Here is a 21,825-nt window from a genome sequence, read left to right as displayed (position 1 = left end):
CTAAAAGTTCTACCCATTAAGCTTCTCAACCTTCATCTTACCCTCATCTTCCATCACTCCCACTTAATGTGAGACTCCTCTAGATGCTTAAAATCATTCCAAACACTATATTAAATTCTTTAATAATTCCTATGACATTATAATTAATTAATTATATATGTCATTTTTTTTACTTATTTAATTAAATTTATTTAATTAAATAGGTTCATTTCCTAATGTCCATAAATCCCCTTTTAATTAAATTCTAATTTATTTAATTTCCTCCACTTCATTAAATTCTTTAATCCTATGATTAAGTTAAATCTTATTTTATTTAATCCTAATCTCATCCTAAAAACCTAGTCTACACCCATCATTCTCATCCTTCTTAACCTATCTATTAGTTAATCCCACTTATTTATCTTAAACACATTTCTAAACACCTTTTAGCTCCTAAGTGTTTGTTCACACATGTGTGAGAAGCTCATGATCCAATAAAGTTTTCACTTCATTTACACCTCTTAAATCTTTGTCCTCCACTCCTTTCCCCAAGGTTGCTCACACATGTGTGAGCACACCTTTAGACTCTCAACCATAAAAGCTCTTTTTGAATTTTGCATGGCTTGTATTTTAGCCCATGTGTCTCTCTTGTGGCATCTATGTGGATGCCACATAGATGGCACCTCCCCCAAGGCCTCTCTTAAACCTATAAATAGAGCTCTTGTCTCAAGCATTTTCCATCTCCCTCATTTGCATTGTTATCATGCTAGTTTAGAGTTAGAGCTTTCTTAGTAATTTTCTTGTTGCTACTAACCCTTTGGTATTTTTTTACTTCTTGCATTGCTTTCTTATTCATGATAGTATTGCACTCTTAGATTCTCTTTCTACATCCACTTCCATTATCCATTGAGTTCTCTCAAGAATGTTTGCTTCCATAGCCATCTCTTGAAGCATTCTTCATCATTTAGCTTAGTTACATGATTCATTATTGCATCTTTCATATCATTGGGATTCATAGTTGTATTTGGGAGAGTAAATCTAAATCACTCACACTTAATCACATCAAAAGGGCCTCTTATGGGTGACCTTGTTGAGCTACTTTGAGGTTGTGTGAGGACTCTTGTTTATCGGTTGCATTAGTTTTAAAACACAATATTAGTTAGTAGTTTTATTTATTTTGATATTATGATATGGACATGCTACTTACATTTTATTATTTATGCATGCTCCTGATAGATTAGGTTTTCACACATCCAACTCTCACTCAACTATGAGACCTTCCTCTAGAGGATACCTAAAAAATGATGATAGTTTGCCTCTGATACCATTTATTAAGATCAACCATGGACATAAATTATATTTTCATGCAAATATGACCAATACCATAAAATAATAAATCACATAGAATAGAACACAAGACACAAAGATTTAATGTGATTCACCCAATCCCTAGGCTATGTCCTCTAATAGAAATTCCAATACTATTATTATCTAGTCATTACAATCCACAATTCCTTACAGCTCAGTACCACTACAAAAACCTACAATATTATCATGCATAATGAAATCCCTAATGCTAAGTTGTTCTATTAAATATTTTGTCACTTACAAAATTAGGGTTAGAATAAGTCATCCAATAGAAAATATCAGTTGACGCCTTTTACAATAGTATACTAATTTTTGGGGCTCTACCCTAGGACCCCAAGCAAGATACCCATAAACCCCCATAGAAATAATCTAGGGGAAGTCATTCTAAATAAACCTCTAAGTCTGATTAGGCTCCACATCACAACAAACACAACACATCAAAATATATGCTAGACAAAAGAACAACATAGATCTATCTTCCAGGGCACCCACTTGCATGAACCCCAAAAGCACCACCAACCAATAAAATAAATGATAAAGAACCCACAACATGATCTAGCATGTTTGGATGAGATTCTCACCAATCAGTCATCCATACCTAAAAGGTACACATAACTGAAAGACTCACTACCTTCTTCTCACACTACTCAAGTCAATCTACCAAATAAACAAGTTTATCCCAAGTAGGTACCCAAGAAATAAGAAATTATGATCTCACAAAGAGACACTTGAACTAATACAACAACAACCATCAACCATATGGAAAACATATAGACAAAGATGCCAATGTTTAAACATGGGCTCCAATACAAGATGTAATGCCCCACCCAGAGATACTTGGATATAAGGATAAACAAAGACACACACACACACACACACACACACACACACACACATATAATAGATACATGAAACTACAAACATAAAATAAATTGTAATGGAAGACAAATAACCAAACAACCAAAGATCCCCAAGCATTCATCACTTACAAATGCAATCATTTCCATTAATAAAAATAATCATATAAGGCTCATCTCAAGATATAATTAAACATCATAATTGAGGTTCATTTTAAAGTCTAAATCAAAATTTCCTAAGTGATTAATCCATACAAGTTTAATTTACCATTAATAGCATTAAGAGAACAACAAAAAATTGCCATCTGAATCTTGCACATCTCATGGATGAATTACTAAGGTCTAGGGATCACAAACTCCCAAAAGGGTATCCCAATCACCTACCAACATTCACCAAGAAATTTAGGAAGTGTCCTCTAGTTGGTCAAGAAGGTCTTCCAAAAGGCCCAAGGTGATACTTCACAATATTGATAAGCCATATTTGATATAATTTACAAACATTACTCAATAATGAAGAGGTATGATACTCTATCAGTATTGTACAAAATTTCTCTCTATTGTGTACAATACTTTGCCAGTATCGTATAAGATTTCACTACATTAGGTATTATACTTCACCAGTATTGTCCAATGTTGTATCAATATCACCCAAGATTAGAAAGATGAGCTAAAAGGGCTAACAAAAGGGGTAAAAGAGTCAAATCCTTCACACTAGGGAGTACTAAAACCACCAAAATTGAGGAGTGAATACTTGAGAACAAAGAAATGAAAGAAATGACATAACTTACTTGGTCATAAGAATATTCCTACTCTATGACAATATGCAACATCATAATCAAGCAAAGGAATTGTTGGCTTCTGAATTAATGACTTTTGAATAATCTAGTGATAAGAACATTTACACCTAGGGGTAGCTAACTCCCAGCCTCAATGCACCTATTCAAACACCAGGGCCAACTATAAGGCTATTCAACTCTCCTTCTTCTTCTTTAGGCTTTGCAAAACCTAGGCTAGTAGACCTTAGATTCTTTATATGGTACCAGTGTAAAGGCATATAACTAAATCTAAATAATTGATAATAAGCCCTAAATATTCTATGTTTATACAAGCATTCATGGAAATGAAATAGCTAATAATAGGGTACATGAACTTGATAAACTAAGTGGGGGAAACTCTTTTCAACTCTTAAACTGAAAGGGAAAAGATATTCAATTAATGATTGAATCATTAGCATAACCCAGGTATACAACAACAAGAACATGTAATATCCAAGATGATCAACCCCTTATCCACTGGTCATTCAATTAGTTAGACCATACACATGGATACCTAAAATATACTCATATACTCAAACATCAGATCTATCTATCTACCTTGCAAATAGACATTTATTTTCATAATGAAACTTGTACTTATCAAACCTCCTATGATCTGTGTAGTTCTATCAATGCAATATCAAGAAAATTATATAGGTCCTTGACCAAACAAAAAGACATACAGTGGCATACAACTTCAATAACAAGCTACAACTGACAATATAAACTTTTTGAATAGTCAATAGAAAACTACAAACCAACAGAAAAGGAGATAAACTTCAAGATGAAATTTCAAATAAGGCTCTATGTTAATTTCTTTAAAATCAATACATCATGTATAAGAAAAACTAAGAAAATAACACAAGGGATGATTGTATAAGTTAAAATGCTTCAAAATAAATACATTTTTGTAGTTTGCAATAGAGAAAAATTGAAGAAAAATGGTATCACAGTAAAAACTGGAACCCTTCTAGTCTCACAATAGTGAGAAAATCTCAAAATTGAAACCTTTACAAAGAGAGAAGAGTATAAATTTATAGAGAAAAGGAAGGCTCCTAGATTAGATCTTGATATTGACATGTGTTCACTTGAGATTCTTCTTATCTTGTTGCTATTGAAACTATCTCTTCTCCATCTAGAAACAATCAAAACTTATTAATATTGTTGCAAAAATATCTGATATATCTGTTAAAGTAATTAGCAAAACTCCTTTTTAAGGAAACTAATATGCATCTAGAAAGTGCAAATCTCTCAATCTAATCTTCTCCTTGTCTGCCTTTTTCATGAAACTCTAACTACCCTATCGGCAAAACACTATCTTCTGCATTTTCTTTTAAAACACATTCAATTCTCTCTTTTTGGTCATTTATGAAACTAAGCTTATGTAAATCTAATCATATCTAATCCCATTCTCCTCTAAAATGTCAAATCTACATTTAAAACTAAGAATGCCTCTGAAATCACAAAACTATCTATAGCTTCTTCTAGGGAAACATGTGTAAAAATTGACTGCAAAAATGGAAAATTCAAACTCTCCTAGTTTTGATAAGTATGTTATAGTGCATGTTTCTGATAAAAATAATGCCTCTAAGGTGTATTTAGAAAATTAGGCCCCAGGCCATGAACTAACATTAAAATGAAAAATAAATATACTATATAGTCAAAACTATATAATAAATCCCAAATATAATCCAAATATTTCAACTTAGGATGGAGCGCTCATTTTGAAAATATATGATCTAAAAATTCTTTTTATTCCATTCCTTTTGCAAGTGGATTCCAAGTGTCAATTTCTCATTCATCGAAGTGCCTAAGTGGACCCCACCTTTCCATTACACTATATTTGAAATATTTTAATTTTATGGTATTCTTGATCAAAAACGTAGCATCTCAAGGCTCAACATTTCATGTCCTAACCATGTGATATATCATAGCATTATATATCTCAATTTGTCTTCACCCAAACTTATGATAGCCATCATAGCATCTCCACTCCATCTTATTAGGCTTACAACCATATGCCCAATTGTAACATCATAATGGCATAACTTTGAAGCCCTTAATCTTTCCTCACCCAATTTCATGATGAGCCTCCTGGGTTGCACCACATGAAACCTTTTGACTACTTGGGCACCCAAAATTCTTGCATTTTTACCCCTAGCCCCACTAGAAAAGTCATTCATTTTAGAATACACCATGTCCTAAAGAAACTATGAATTAGTATTCTTGTGCGTTTGAACATTAAAAGCCTCCTTTGTCCAAGAAATGTGGTATATTTGATATGTATGCAAAACATTAATAGATAGCGAAATAAGGCCTGAACTAGCCAAGCAAGAGGAACCCACTCACCCCTTGTATGCATCGCAAAGCCTCAAATGCCACCATCCTATTGTTTCTCAGGATTACACTTGCAATACCTTCATAGTACACTAGCAATCGGTCAAGCAAGAGGAACCCACAACATGGGACAAAGTGGCTCAAAATGGATGCATTGACGCTTGTACATCTCTTCAAACTGCAACTTCCACACATTTCTTTTGACCATATGTGAAGCACTTGGGCCACAACATTGTATGCTAAAATTCCAATAACTCTCATCCCAAATCCATCTTCCTTGATGTTGTGATGTCCCTCTTGCTCTTGGATCTCCTCTATTTTTAGGATTACCTCTCACATCCTTTTCCCATACATTTTCCTCTCCTTAAATCAAAATGATCTTGCATTCCATTGACCAGCTATAGACACATTTTAATAAATATTTCCTACCTATAGCTTAGAACTTGGTCATGGTAGGTATTGGGGGCTAGAATGGAAATATGATTTTCCAGTGAAATCAAGAGTGATGGTGAGAACATAATCACACTAAGGAGATGGTGATAATAGAAAGATGGAAAGGGAGCTCGTTTCCTCTATTTTTGTCATACCCTACTCACTTGAAGTAGTGTTCATGATGGTAATAAAAGCTAGACTCAACAAATGATTAAGATCCCCTTTGTAAGTTGTGCCCTCAATGCTAGGCTTTTTATAAATTATGAAGTCCATCTACATAGATTTAATAGCCAACACTTAAAATTTAATTGGTTTCCATTTCAAAATACTATGGACGGTAAGTGATAACAACACACAAAGAAGGAAATGTGTGGTATGAACAAACTCACAAATTGCATTGCTAAAGGTAACTGCTTCTTTGGAAAAATCACATTCTTCAACACAATACTTCTCCATGATCCCATTAAGTTCATCAAGTATTTTAACCAATTAGATTCTTTCATTTTAAAATGCTTATATTTAATCTAAAAGTTCCCTCCTTGAATGTCTATTCCAAAATGATCTTGAATGATGTTGAAATTCATTTTTGAATCATTGGATCATTTTGATTATTTCAAGCTTTATTAAAACAAAACATAATATCCTAACAAGGCAATATTTTTATGATGATTTCATATCCTTTTGACATCCCTTTGACCAAGAATATTCTATCTCCTTCAGTGACCTAATGAATTTAGTCGAGCCCCAAAGTGAATTTGGCTAAAAAAAAATTAACTTGAAACACTTGAACTATCAGATTGATATAGTGATAGTTTGGTACTGACTAGAATCAAATTCAAGCCTTGAAACATCATTTAAAACTCAATTAGCCTATCTTCACAAACTGATATTTGCTAACACAAAGGCATATAGGCTCGCTTTAAAAACTAGCAGAAAGACCTGATTGAGCCTTGGGATTTAAATTTTTGTTTCTTTATTTAGCATCCTTGCACCCTATCAAATCTTGTGTCATAACGACACCTAGGTCAAAAGATATTGATTGTTAAAGTTGCCTAGTTGAAACTACCTATAACAAGACATGTTAGAAAATTGGAAAGTGCATTTGGATTTGGCTTTGAAAATAGGGAAAACAGATTCTTGGGGGCACAAAAATAGGGGCAATAGTTCATTGGCATGAGGAAAATATAATTCTGTAATTTGGGCTTATGACAAATAATAGGTTGCATTTAGCAAGCATGCAAAATGAGGTACTTAGAATTGCAAAATAGTGAACATCAATAGAATTGTGGTTTTTGCAAATGGATTGGACCTAGGAAAGTATGCAAATGGATTTGTCAAGACTTGAAAAGTGACACACTCGAAGTATTTTCTGAGTAAAACACAATGGTAAAACCATTTGGTCTCATCTATCATAGGATCAAAGTTATGATATCCCGAATAGGGGTACAGATCAATCTATATTTTTTGACACGAATAAAAGTTATAAATTGCATCCGAAATTGCATTTGAAAATTGAACAAACAATTTCATCATGTGCTCAAATTTGAAACATATAAAGTGTGTGACCTGTAGAATGAAATATAAAAGGAATTTTCTTAGTATAGTCAACTAGGTCAAAGTTACAATCGATCAAATAGGGCCTCCCAAAATTTAGAGCAATTTGCATTGGCATGACAGAGAGAAGTAATCAACTTCAAGGGATTTAAAACCTACTCAAAACATATCAAAATGACATGAATATTGAAACATAGGTTCACTAATATGCATACTAAATAATCCCAAAGAAAAGAATCATCAAAAATTAATGGGTGCAAGATATTCAAATGCAAAATAGGCCTTATATCATTGTTTGATACTTAGGCAAAAATGCAGAAATGAACACTGCTCAAAATGGAACTTTACAGAATGAAAATTTATCATCATAAGATGCATAAGCATACTAAATGAAAAGTGTTAGAAACATAAAACACCTTCGAGGCCTTAAAACAATAGCTGGGTACATAAGCATGAAAAGCACTTATAGGGCACAAAGTGACTCAAAATTTTGGAATGGTACTCAAAACGGGAACACAATTTTGAGTCCCACTAGGTACCAAGTGTGACATGTGCATGATGAAACATAAACCACAAGTAATCCATAAGCATAAAGAGGATAAAAATCCTCACATAACATCATACTACTCTAATCCACAATAAGCAACATCTCAAAAAAGAGAAAGCACAAACATAATGTGCAACTAAACTCTAAAAACCATATTTGTTGCCTCCCTACCATAATGGAATCAAGAGATCCCAAGAAGGGTTTACTTTAGTGGAAAGTATTCACCAAATGGCTAATCTCACTCATTGGGACCCCTAAATTTGGGTAAGTTTTTGGCAGATTTTGGGTGGCAACATTGCCCACAATTTACAAAAACTAGGTCACATGCTCAAACCAAATGCCAATAATGATACGTAATCATTTTTATTTTGATGATGACTTTGCCAATGGAATCTAATATTTCCACATGGTAAATTAAATATTTTTGCCTATAATTTTTTAGGCATGTCTTAATTGATGGTCACATTGACCAATCTTTGGTAAAACTTTAAGTCAGGTTATAAGTAAAGTACATATATTTGACAAGTGTCTCTATTCTAGAGACTTTCTTAGGAAATTTTTATCCTTCAAATCTTTACCCCAAAATAGATTGTACTATGGACAAGTGTCATTATTTTGGAAAGTTTCTCTAAAACTTGTTGTAATTTAACTTTTTAGCCCAAAATTAGTTTTAGACAATTGATTTAGGATCATCTAATGGACATTAAATAGGGTTATTGTATCTTGGATGATATAAATTTATGGTTTCTATATATTTTTACTTTTGGTCACGATTTTCTAAAATAATTAAAGATTCACCACAATTTTATACATTTTTCCAAAGTGAGGTTTGTTAAAGTTATCCCTTAGATTCCCAAGGGCCCTAACCATACCCCTAAGAATGAAATCTCAACTTTCCAACAAGATTATTGGTGCTACCTTATGAGTTCCAACTTATCAATAACCATCATATGTATATGTGTGTGTGTGTGTGTGTGTGTCTATATGTATGTATGTATGTATGTATGTATGTATGTATATATATATATATATATATAATTATCATGTGTGTATATATATGTATATATATGTATGTATATATATGTTTATGTATATGTATATGTATATATACATATATACATATATATATATATATATGTATGTATGTATATATATATATATATATATGTATGTACGTGTATATATATATACATACATATATATGTATGTATGTATATATACATGGCTAAGCCATAGCAGATGTAAGTAACATGAACTAAGTCATAATATCAAACATCATGATAAAGGAATGAAACAAGTAAACCTACTAAGCATCATCTAAAACATGACATCAATGCATCCAAAGTAAAGCATAACTACAAGGGAACATACTCTAGATACACAAAAGACTAAGTAAGTTCATCCAAAATCAGCCTCAAACAAGAAGTATACCATCTCTATACACATGTCTCCAATAGTTGTATAGGTAGTTAAACCTCCCAACCATATGGTATCCATAGATCCAATCTCATTATGTTGATGGGGATAGATGGAGTTAATCAAAAGGCTATGGAGGTATGTTCTCAGGATCATCATTGAGTATATTTCTCAGGGACCCCAGATTTGATAGGATAAGAACACATCATTTTGTCTTGCTTAATCACTTTAGGCATAAAATCAAATTTTCTTTTCCTTTCTATATTTTCACCTCCATGACCAAGGGTATTGAGGGTTTCGAAGGAAAACCCACAACTAATCCAGCCCTTCTTGAGGGATTACTCCTAGTTTATGAGTATTTCAAGGCTCAAACCAAAGGAAAATTGCTTGGTGATGCTGGGTGTGCTTTCAAGAAAATTGGGAGCTCAAACTCTGAGGAAGTGTAGAGCATAAAACTAGAAGAAGAGGAGTCCAAATCTAAAGAAGAAAGGAAACCCTCTACCTACATCCCCTATAGAAAGAGCCCAAGAGGTTTACCCCTCATTACCCCTAAGCTTGAGCATCAAGAGGTGGAGGAGGATACTAAGGATGAAGAGGACGCTGATTCAGAGGAAGAGCAAAAGGAAGAGGGTGATGAAAAGGAGGAGAAGAAGGGGAGGGATAGTGAAAAGGAGGAGGAAGATTCTATCGATGTGTCAGGGAATCCTAAGAAAAGGAAAGTAGAAGATGCCTTTGATGCTAAAGACCAAATTCCTGAGATTCCTGGCCCTAGCCCCACTTCTTTCCCAACTATAGACATTCTAGGAAAAGAGAGTGGGGAGGTGATAAAGAAAAATAGGAGGAGCTCTTGGAGGAATTTTAATTCGAATAAAGCCAAATTGGGGATTGTCAGGGAGCATTTCAATATTCAAGTGATGGAGGATATTAATGGCAAAACCCATTATGATGATCTCATTGATCCTGGTCTGGTTGTGATTTTAGACAACTCTAGGGAATCTGGACTTAACCTTTTGAACAATGCTAGGAATAGCATGATAGACAATTTCTGGTCTATCGAGTGGTTGTTCCATGAAATTGAAGATCTCAAGGGGAGAAAAAGCTAGCAAGGTGACCAAAACAGAGGCAACAACCAGGGGAACAATGAAGAGGATAGAAGCCAAGATGGAAACCAACTGCATATCAAGGTCCAAGACCATAGGGCTGACCAGGAGGACAGAATCACAAAGGTTGAAAAAAGAGTTCAAAGGATGGAGTTCTTCTACCAGAACCTACTGAATTAGGTGATCGCCACCTTGAATACCTTGAATGAAAATATTAACAGCCTAGGTGAATCACTGATTAGTGTTGGATTTGGTGGGGAAACTCTAGAGAAGGCCAACGTTGACAATGGGTAGGCTAAGGATTATCCAAAAGAAACCAAGGACCAAGTGGATGCTCAGAACCAAGACTAGGAGGACCCAGATAATAAGAAGACCATAGAAGCTACAGAATCCCTACAAGTTTTTGATAAAGAGAATTGATAGTTAGGTTGTTGTTCTTTCCTAGTGTAGCTAGTTCTTTTTTTCTCTAGTTTTATTGGTTTGTTGTTCCTAGCTATGGGATAGTTTTACAATTGACTTTACTAAATTCTTCTATTTTTTATATGATGTAATACTTTTGGGTTTCAGGATCCCTATAAAACTTGTTTTACTTAATCAAAAATGACCCTTCCACAAACACAAATAATAGTCACCCATGGCTAACATACACACCAAATCAAGTATGATACCAATATCCATATGATCATGAAGACAATGTAGTACATCAAGTCCTAGTCACACACTCTATAGAATAACTATGTAGGGACTCTAGTTTAGTGTAAGTAACTTGGCATGGGGGAACCTAAGCTATATTTGGTGCAGAAAAAATCCATTGAAAAACTATCAAACCTTGCCCTCATCTTAACCATACAGTCACACACCCTTGGCTTAACTATACAGGTGTTCTCTCATCTTATTATTATTATTTTATACCCCATTATTAATTTTGGTTATCACTTGTTAGAACGTCTTCATGTTACCTTGTTAGAATACTTGATGGGGAACTTCTTCACTCTAGAACTTTCTTTCTCTTCCAAGGCTACTTCTAGCCTACTTGGGTTACTATTCCAAACCCCAACCAAGAGGACTCTTTCCCAATCCCCTTTCACCAAGAAACTCACCCAATAATTTAGTTTTCCATCCTCTCCCTTCAGTTTACCAACTATGTACTATTTGGCCTAGAATGCCAAAACTTCACCAGGTGCACCTAAAAGGGAAAAATCAAGCTTAAACCACCATTATGAGTTTCTTGACACATTTCCTAATATTTTTCATCCTTCTTGTGAGTTTCACACTTACACAACTCCAAATTACCTTATTTAGCCTTCTAGCCCTAAGAGCCCCTGTTAGCCCTCCTAAAAACAAGGAACAAGCTCCAACTCCCAAAAAATATTAACAAGGTCACTTGGTATCTTTAAAAAATTTATTTCCTATGACTAAAACTTGAATATTTTTTAGGTATTAGGCCCCTAGGATTACCATACAATATGTCATCAAAAAACCCTCATTTTAAAGGTTTCAAAGGCAATGACATTCAATCTTTCACCAATGGTTTCAAACTCCACTTCCAACCTCCTCCTCCAATTTATGAACCCTTAACATTCTATTCCTTCATTTCCTAGTCTATATTGGCACTTACCAATCCACTATTCTCAACAAAACTTCAATTCAAGCTTTCATTGCACCTTGCCAAGCCTACATTGTTTGCCTAGGGCTCACTTGAAAAATTAGCCACTTGCATTATACAAACCCAAAAATCACTATATAAATTATTTATAGAGGACATTTCTTGACCTCTAAATTCCATGGTGTATAGACAATAGAATTTCAAGCCATAGCCAATTGCATGTTGGGAATACAAAACTGGACAGCAGGAAGGTAAAACTTAACTAATTCTTGGATCCTCTACCTCTACAAGAGCCTCCCCTCTGAATGGTCTCATTGGAATGTTCATTTCACTTGGAAACCCCATAGCTTCTTTTCTCATTAGTCCTCCCACTAAAGCCTCCTCTTGAGCCACCTCTGAAGTCCTTACCTCTGCCTCTATTCTTGGAACTTGAGTCTTTTTTCTTCCTCAGCTTATCTTCCACTTTCCCAGCCATTTGAAAAAGCTTTGCATTATGGTGAGACTAAACAAACTCAACTCTTCTTGAATAGACCATTTAGATACCTTTCCACCTCGAAGCTCTCTATCTCCTATACCCTTGACCTTAAAACCAACTTTTGAAACTCCTTTGTATAGGTAGCCATACACTAGTAAATTTGAATTCAATTTTTGATAAATTTTGGTCAAAATTTCAACCAAGTAGTTCGTGGAAATTTTTCTCATCAAAATTTTGACCAACTTGTAGGTTTGTTGAAATTTTGACAAATACATTTGTTGAAAATCTTTTTCTCTACTAACTCTAATTTTTCATTTTTGGTCAAAATTTTGACCAATTCTTTGTAGAAAACTTTCAAGAATTGGTGAAAATTATTGGTAGAAAACTATCAATAATTATTCAAATTTTCCACCAATTCTTTGTTGAACACTTTAAAGAATTGGTGGAAATTTTGACCAATTATTGGCAGAAAACTATCAAGAATTGGTCAAAATTTCCACCAATTGTTGGTTGAAAACTTTCAAGAATTGGTGAAAATTTTGACAAATTCTTGGTAGAAAACTATCAAGAATTGGTCAAAATTTCCACTAATTCTAAGTCAAAAAAATTTAAAATATGGTCAAAATTTTGACCAAACTAAGTTGTTTTAAAAAAAATAGAGCGGTTGAATCCCCAAACGAATGCCTAGTAATGGTTCTTTTAATAAATTGATACATATTGCTTCTAAAGGTTGTCATTGGCATGTGTAAGATGAGTCACCATATACTGTGATAAAATAAATATGGAGTTTGGAAGATGTTGATTAGGGAATACATTCATGGTGAATGCAGCATTAGAAATGGTTTGTAGGTTCTAACTTTTCTAATGTTGCATTCTTCATGGTGCAGTGTGATATGGATTTCTCCATTTGCCAATCGATTATCACAAGAGGTTCCACCCCTGATTCAGTAGATGAAATGTTTGGTAAATTATGAAGCACTAAAGTTTTTTGAATAGATTGCTACCCTTGCAGACTAGTTAGTACAACATATGTTTAAGCATAGCTCCATAAGCGATGGAAAATATATTGTTGTTCATCTTCAATTTGGAGAGGTGCTTACACTTAGTTTTACTTCTTTTTTTAGTATTTAAATCCAAATTTATTAATAGTCAACCCATTTGTAGTTATGCCAAATTAACCCATATGTGTTGCCTACTTGATTTGTAGGATATGGTAGCATTTTCCTGTTGTGTATATGATGGGGGCAAGGAAGAAAAGGAAGAGTTGGATATTGTTTGAGAAAAAGGATGGAGGGGCAAGTTCAATTGAATAGGCCATATCATTAAACTTGGGAAAATTAGGAGGAATGGAAAATGTCCATTAACTCCAGTGGAGGTATTTTTTTAAGGCACTAGACTATCATATAATTCATTCTTTACATTTATGGTGCCTTTCAAAATCCAATCTCACATGATATTTTTTCTAATTGCAACTTACAAAGCTTATTAGTTGTGGACTTTAAACATTTAGCATATGAACTATTAAATGGGATGATGTAAAACTTGTCCTAATCTTAATTTAAAGCTTCTAGTGTGAGCCTAGTGACTAGCTGGCATTGTAAGATATAAAGAATAGTGATACCTGTTCGAAGTGTCTTTAGAATCTCAACTCTTTTTCTTAAATAGGTCATTATTGTTAAATTTTCAAACCAGTAGATTTCACTCAAAAAACTAATCTTAAATGTAAATTATATCTTCAATCAAAAAATCAGACCTAAATATGATATCTTCTATAAATGCTCTTATAAAAATACAAACCGTAGTAAAAAATTTGTCTCCTATTAACTGAAATCAATTACACTGCACTCAACTATGTTCTCTGCATGTTTTTTTCTCTACACGTAGTTATGTTCCTCAGACCTCTTCCATGTAGTAGGAGAAACATTTAAGCATTATAGATACGCATTTTAATGGAGCATTAAGTTGGGAAAATGAGCTTTATCATTAAACACTAAAGTAGAAAGTGAGCAATACGGAAGATAGGAAGGACGTTGCTTGAGAAATAAGAACTATAGCTAAACTTTAGAATCCCTTCAAATATAAGACCTCTACTATTTAGATGATCTATGCTTCCTTACTTCCAAATTTTATCTCACAATTTGGTTATTCAATTTGAACATCTGAACAAAAGCATACAATTATTTATTTATTTGCCTATGATGAAAGATAAAAGCATAAAATATGTAATTCATTGTTCAGGTACTAAGATCTCAAGCATCTTGTTGAATATCCTAATTTATCATTAAAGATAGGGATCAAAATGTCATTTTCTATCCCTTTGGGAGGATAAAAATAGAATAGTGACTTCCTAAACATTAAAAAAAAAAGATAGAAACTTGAATTTCAAACTTACACACCTTCTTGTCGCATTCCATTACTATCTAGAGGCCAACCTTGGGAAGAATCCCACTTTACCAAAGATGATCCCATGTCATCAAAAGTAGACCTTGTTGATGTGAACTAACCTTTGTTGTGTTGTATCCTGCACAATAGGAATTTTATTGTAATAAGGATTTAGGATGCTAGGAGGGTTAGTAGGGCTAAAATGCATTTATTCCTATGAGTCTTTATTAAATCAAAGTTATAAATCAAAATAAATAGTGCTAACAAACTTTTCCTCTATTTCCCTATAAATATTGATCCTCTACATTCAATGACTTTTAACTTATCATCATGGGATGGGATGCCCTAGCCAATGCATAGATTCCTTTAGTTTATGTACACAACAAATACATCGTCCCTAAATTTTGTTCATTGGAATATGGATTATCTCAATTTATACTATTAAGGATTAATGCAATATTTTGAGATATTATAGATTGACTAAAGAAAAAATGTTGCTATTAATCAGCTCAGGTTTTACTGTTATGACTCCTTTCTTTCTTTTATAGGATGTATTGCCACCAAAAGATATAATTTCTGTAGAGAAGCATTTTAAGATGGCAAATCTAATCATATGATTAGGAAGTAGATAACCTCTTAAAATCTAGAAGCAATTAGACAAGTTATAGTGTGCCTCTTTACTACTAATATTTCAAGAATAAAGGAACAGTTGAACTGCTTAGAGCTGCAGGACTATTCATGAACATATATGAAGTAAAATGTATGTCTATTTTATTAGACTAATAAACTTAAGACTTTAATGCAAAGAAAAAATTATAACATGATCAATAGCCACACTGTTATGTGTTTTTTGCAATTTTCATAGCAATAGATTTTGTAAATAATCATACTTTTTAACTACTTTTGGCAAAGCTCCACTTCCATCAAACCATGGTTCTTCACATTTTCCTTGACAAGCCAATGTTAGTGACAAAAAGATTCAATTTAATAGCCCATCAATTTATATTAACTACAAGAATGGTGGAGAAAATTAAACCTTTATCTTCTTAATATCGGTCCCTTAGATAGTACTAAGGGAAAGTTGTTACGAAGGACTAGGGACAAGCTTCTATGCAAGGTTAGATGTCGGGTCCATGGCAAAGGAAAAATTATTGTGTATATCAATGGACTATATAGATGAGTACTCTTGTATTTCATGGTGGCTATGCCATGTTGATAATATTAATCCATGTGATATCCACATGAAAACATTTAGAATTTATTATACCCTTCTTGACAACAAACTTACTTGATGAGTGAAACCATCTATATGAGGCAAACTGGATCAAATGTTAATTTGTAAATTGTGTATGTTGAAAATTAGCAGTCAGCAAAATGCTACAAATGTGCTCTGTCAAACCAATTCATGCTAGAAAACAAAATATGAAAATAACAAAGAAGAAAAAAGATGGAAAGTAGTCAATATCATATTTTTGTATTTCTATTGTAAAGAACAAATCCTACATTGACAATTGACAAAAGCCATTAGCAGAAGTCCTTTCACTAAAATAAATTACTCTAATACCAAAAATTTTGGCATGTCCAATCTGATTGAGATGGGCCTTCAATCTATAAGAAAAGAGTAACACAAATCTTGAGAAATCAAATTGGTTAAAAAATATGTCTTCTAGTATGATCCACCAATTCCAAGTTATTAAAGTCCAGTTCACCTAAAACTGAGAACAAAACTATGTCTCCTTACTTCATCTACTCTAAACTTTTTAAGACAACATCCACATGAGCCTCGAAAACACATATAAATTTTTTTCTTTCAACCTCTGATATAGAGACATAGTGTAGTGTAGAGTGCAGACACCACAAACTATTTATTTATGCCCCATGACATCCCCAAACATTGCTAGAAGTCTAAATAGAGAAAACAAACAAAGCATGAATTCAACGTCACTCCAGTTAGCATAGATTTAAAGGAATCAGTTTCAAAGTTTAAAGACTAGATTAAATGTTGAAGATAATTCAACCCTTTTTGCTAAGTTAATTACATTTTCTTGCCTGAAGAGGATCAAATTATGATAGATTCATGTCATTTAGTAGGTCTGTTTAGAAGAACTTGGAAACTGATGGTGCATTAAAATTGAAGCTAGAGCAATAGCTAGATTATGGATCCACTCAGTTACCTTAATCTTTAAAAAGAAAAATTAAGCCCTAGTATCTTTAATGCCTGTAAAAAGTGAATCTTATACTAAAAAAGATATAGATAAATCCTTTTGAAGAAAATAATTCTTTTTGTACTTTACTCTGAGGTGAGTTTTAGAATGAACATATGGTTTTATCTCATCTATACCCTATTCCCTAAAGATCTATTGTCTTTCATTTTTTAACCAAAATCACCCAAATTTCATAAACAAATCTGTTGTACAGAAAGAAAGAGAAAGGTAATTAGAAACACCATTAATTGACTCACCTTCATGTAATGTAATAGAATGTTTGTAGTAAAACAAAGATATCTAAATGTAATCAGTATGGAAAAGAAAATAGGAAGTACCACGTAATCGCCTTGGAAATTCATTTTAGATAAAAGCCAAATAGATATTTAACAAGAGGGATCATATTACAACTAAAATAATGTATTGTTGTAAATATTGCAGATCATGTGATGAAAGATATTTCCCTATTGGCCCTCCTAAATAGGTATTTCAGTCACTCACATACATAACAAAACACTTGGAAAACAAACTACAGTTTCAAATACCCTTTTCAGACATACTGAATATATCTAGAACTCAGATATAGGTACTTTGAACCATTGTCTAGAACCAATTCCCTGCAGCCTTTACAACTAGCCCAATCAGGCCATTTTTACAAAGTGAACCCTCCAAATACTTGTTTTTGAATCTCTACACCCACAAACAATCTTATTACAATGCCAAATCTCAAATTTCCTAGGTATCGAGTGGTGTCATGCCCATCTTCACACCTAACCACAAAACCCTCCCTATTAAGATTACAAAACTAGCGCTCTCTCAATATCACAACTCGAAGTACTTCAAGATACTACCAATGGATCAAAAACCTTGTATTGCATTTGGACAAACATAATCATTCATAAAATTACAATCGCATTCAATGATCTCACTCAAACTAATACATGGCACTAAGAATGCATAGTTTCCCTTTTAGCCCTCTACCTTAGGGTATTAACATGTAATCTCCATGATCTCCCTTACACTCCTAGTATTATAACATCCTATAATACACTATTCCAGACCCATTCCACAAGGAATAGTTGTCACATAAAGTGGAATGGGTCATATCCACATGATTATCCTCAAACTACGAAGAAAATGTCAGATATAAAAGTCTACACAAATAGTTAAGGTGAATTGAACATAATGGTTTAAATGAACTTCAAACCATACCAAATGAATATTGGAACATTATTCTATTATGTCCAATACAATTTCAATCAGAAAGAAGATTTGCAACCACCAATTTGCAAAGAAAATCTTGCATTATCATATTTGTTGTCTTACAACCCAAATCCTTCCACACCATCGTTTTGGGCATGTAAATAATTTTTTAAATACATTCTAATCCTTCCCAAATTCTCTCAACCAAATTTTTAGCTAAAATTAGCCATTGGTGAAAAGTTGTCAACAAAAGCTACTGTCACTTGACAACTTTTGAGCAACTTTTTGCATTTTACTCTTCCAACCATTCTATCAACCCAAAATGGTTACATTTAGTATATCTACTTCAAATGTGACTCAAAATCATGATTTTTCCCTTTATCACATGCACTTGACCAATTTGACAAATGGGGATCCAATGGATTGCTAGGGGAATGTCATCTAGCAAAAATTGTATTAGAATCCCCAATGAAACTAGAAGCAACAAGTACATCTCTAACATATAGTAGATCAGGAAACTATTCCTCTAAAAAAAAAATACCATCCATTCTTAGAGATTCAATATTAAAATTTTCAATGGTAGAAAACATACTCTTGGATGTATGGGGTGTTCTAGACTCTGATGGCATGTTGCAAGTATTTTCCCTTGCAATGTCCTCATCTCTAATTTGCTTTCCCATTTATCAAGTTATAAGTGTTTTTCTGGAGTTTCAGCACCCTGATACAAGCCAGTATTTGTAGGATGGGAAGGTTATAGATACACTGGAGGGTGCAAATCCATCAGAATTGACCAACAAAGTGGCCAAGGTGTTTGCTTCCATAGTCATTTCCGAGATAGGTAGTCCTACTAGTATTAGATTGTCTGATAGTTCAACAATTATCAAGACAGTGAAACAAATATATAAGAAACCTCAGACTAGTAAACTAATATAGAGCCTAGTGATGTAGTTAAGAGAAAACTACAACAACTTGTGAATTCCAAACCAGTCATGTTGTCTATGAAAGGGACACTCAAGTAGCCGCGATGTGGATTTAGTAGAAAGTTTGTGAATGTTTTGAAAACAAAGGGTTTGGAATATGGAAACTTTGATATTCTAAGTGATGAACAAGTGCGGGAACACTTGAAGGCATTATCCAACTGGCTGACCTTTCCAGAGTTGTATTGTAATGGTGAGCTACCTGGAGGTTGTGATATCACCCTTTAGCTACGTGAAAGTGGGGAACTAAAAAATATATTTAAAAACCATGGCTTTCTCTTAACCGCTCATGAGTCTTGTGAATTAATTGCAAATGCTACTTTTGCTAAACCAAAATCTGATATTGCTATCTCAGAATCTGATAATGGTTGTATAGTGGACTCAACTGGTATAAGTAAATCATTAAGTTCATGACTAGAAAATATCATTAATTACAACCCAATCATGTTATTTATAAAGGGCACTCCTGAAGAGCCATGTTGTGGTTTAGTCAAAAGTATGTTGAAATTCTTAGAGAGGAAGGGGTAGAATTTGGGAGCTTTAACATTTTGAATAATGAAGAGGTAAGGTAAGGTCTTAAAAGATATTCTAACTAGTCTAGCTATCCATAGTTGTACATAAAAGGTGAGCTTATCGGTGGATCAAATATCATGATAGAAATACACAAAAGTGGAGAGCTGAAAACATTGCCTTGGAAAAAGGAGTGCTACCCATAGAGTCACTTGATGATCAATTGAAAAAACTAGTTAATTCTTCTCCTCTCATGCTCTTTATGAAAGGAACACTTAATGATCCTCAATGTGGCTTCAGGTAAAAGGTTGTAAATACTTTGAATGAAGAGGGTTTAGACTTTGGTCATTTTGACATTTTGAGTGATGAAGAAGTTAGAGAAGGCTTGAAGACTTATTATAATTGGCCAACATTTCCACAGTTATATAACAAAGGTGAGCTTATTGGGGGATGTGATATTGTTCTGGAAATGCATAAGGTTGGAGAGCTAAAGTCATCCTTGACAAAATAGAACCAATATATAAAAAGGGACAAAGATTCTAAACAAGCTTATCTAGTTGTTGACTTTTGGCTTTTTGGTACTATTGTATGGCTTCATCCTTTATTAGGTTTGCTAGAGAGAGTAGGATTATGTGAATGGTGACTCAAGTTTTTGAATTGTGAAAGGAAGTGTGTATTGTTTAACTCATCTCAACAACTTCTGCAACTCTTTGTTGCATCTATAATGCTAAAAATTGGTAATTTAGGTGCGAATGAAGACATTAATTTTGTTTTCTTTATAGTTTGACTCATAAGACCACATTTTTTACTGTGTAGCTTTTGACTTGCTTCTATTCTATTAATTGGGTCTCCTTTCAATGTTGATTTTCATATTTCATGGCTAATATGGTAGATGCTACTATGGGGATTCTTGAGAAATTAACATGCAAATTTTATTAATATATTATCTCGTGTCTTCTTATTGTTGAGCTTGAAACTGTTGGTACTTGTGTTTGTGAGTGTTTCTTTCCTTGGAATTAAATTTAGAAGAGCATGCTACCATATGTGTTTCTACTTGGTCCAATATTTAATACAGTAATTAAAGACAATTCTTTGCATGAACAAGTGAAATTGAAATGGTATTAAACTACATGATTGTTTATTATATTCCCATTATGTGGCAAAGAAACTGAATTAGATTTGGTAAGTTTGATGGTTATTGTTTTGGACACACTGTAAGATATGTGACTTGTACTAAAATCAATCAAGCACAAAAAGTTCCAAGATCATATGAAGACTGCAATATGAGGGTAGATGTGAATCCCAAATATTGTGGTGTAAGAATGTTGACAGAAATGAAAAAAAAATAATATGCCCACAAAAATACTTAAAATAGTAAAATATGGGCTCTGTTGAATAGCATTTTAACTAGTCAAACATTAATATTCTATAACTATAGGCAGAACAGTTTTTTTGGTCAAGAGGATAACAATTGTGAATTATTTTGTAATCCATTGGTGTTGGGAGCTCAAATCCTAGGAGCATAAATAATCAAGCTCATTTGGTTTAGTGTTAAGACAAAGATATCCATTTCCCCAAAATTGGTTGGGCCCGTATAATCCAGTATTGTCTTTTTAGTGTTAGAGCCTTTCCATTTGACAATATATTAATATTTAACTCTTTTTGATCTTTACATAGCCTTTGAGAGTAGAAACAAAAGGACATAGAAAGAACATGATCAACGGTTAGATATTACTAATTATGTGTTCCCTTGCAAATTTTAGACAATAGTTGATTGTAAGAAATTCATAGTAAAGACTGACCACAATAGTCAAAATTCTTCCTAAGACAAAAAAGTCTAAGACCTAAATAGTAGACATCAAAAATTTGTGAATAACTTCCAAGAATTCGAATTCAATATTGAATACATGAAAGGCTAAAATGACATTATAACCAATACCTCATCAAAAAGATTAAGCTTATTTGAGTATCGACCAATACCCAAGAACATCAATTGCATAAACCCTGTGGGACTTTGCAAGAATAGGAAGATTATTCCTCCACCAATCAATCACTGCAAAATG

At 33.3% G+C, this 21,825-nt stretch overlaps 1 pseudogene; it reads left to right on the top strand.

The window, feature by feature from the left end:
• The first annotated feature begins 18,851 nt into the window (after positions 1-18,851).
• Positions 18,852-20,273, top strand: LOC149538032 (monothiol glutaredoxin-S11 pseudogene; annotated as a pseudogene).
• Positions 20,274-21,825: the final 1,552 nt, after the last annotated feature.

Source organism: Cupressus sempervirens, chromosome 9, assembly GCF_028749045.1.
Source record: "Cupressus sempervirens isolate cs-2001-9-10 chromosome 9, ASM2874904v1, whole genome shotgun sequence".
In the NCBI taxonomy this organism is placed as follows: Eukaryota; Viridiplantae; Streptophyta; class Pinopsida; order Cupressales; family Cupressaceae; genus Cupressus; species Cupressus sempervirens.
The sequence above is the reverse complement of the archived record's forward strand: the minus strand, read 5'-3'. Positions and strand labels throughout refer to the sequence as shown.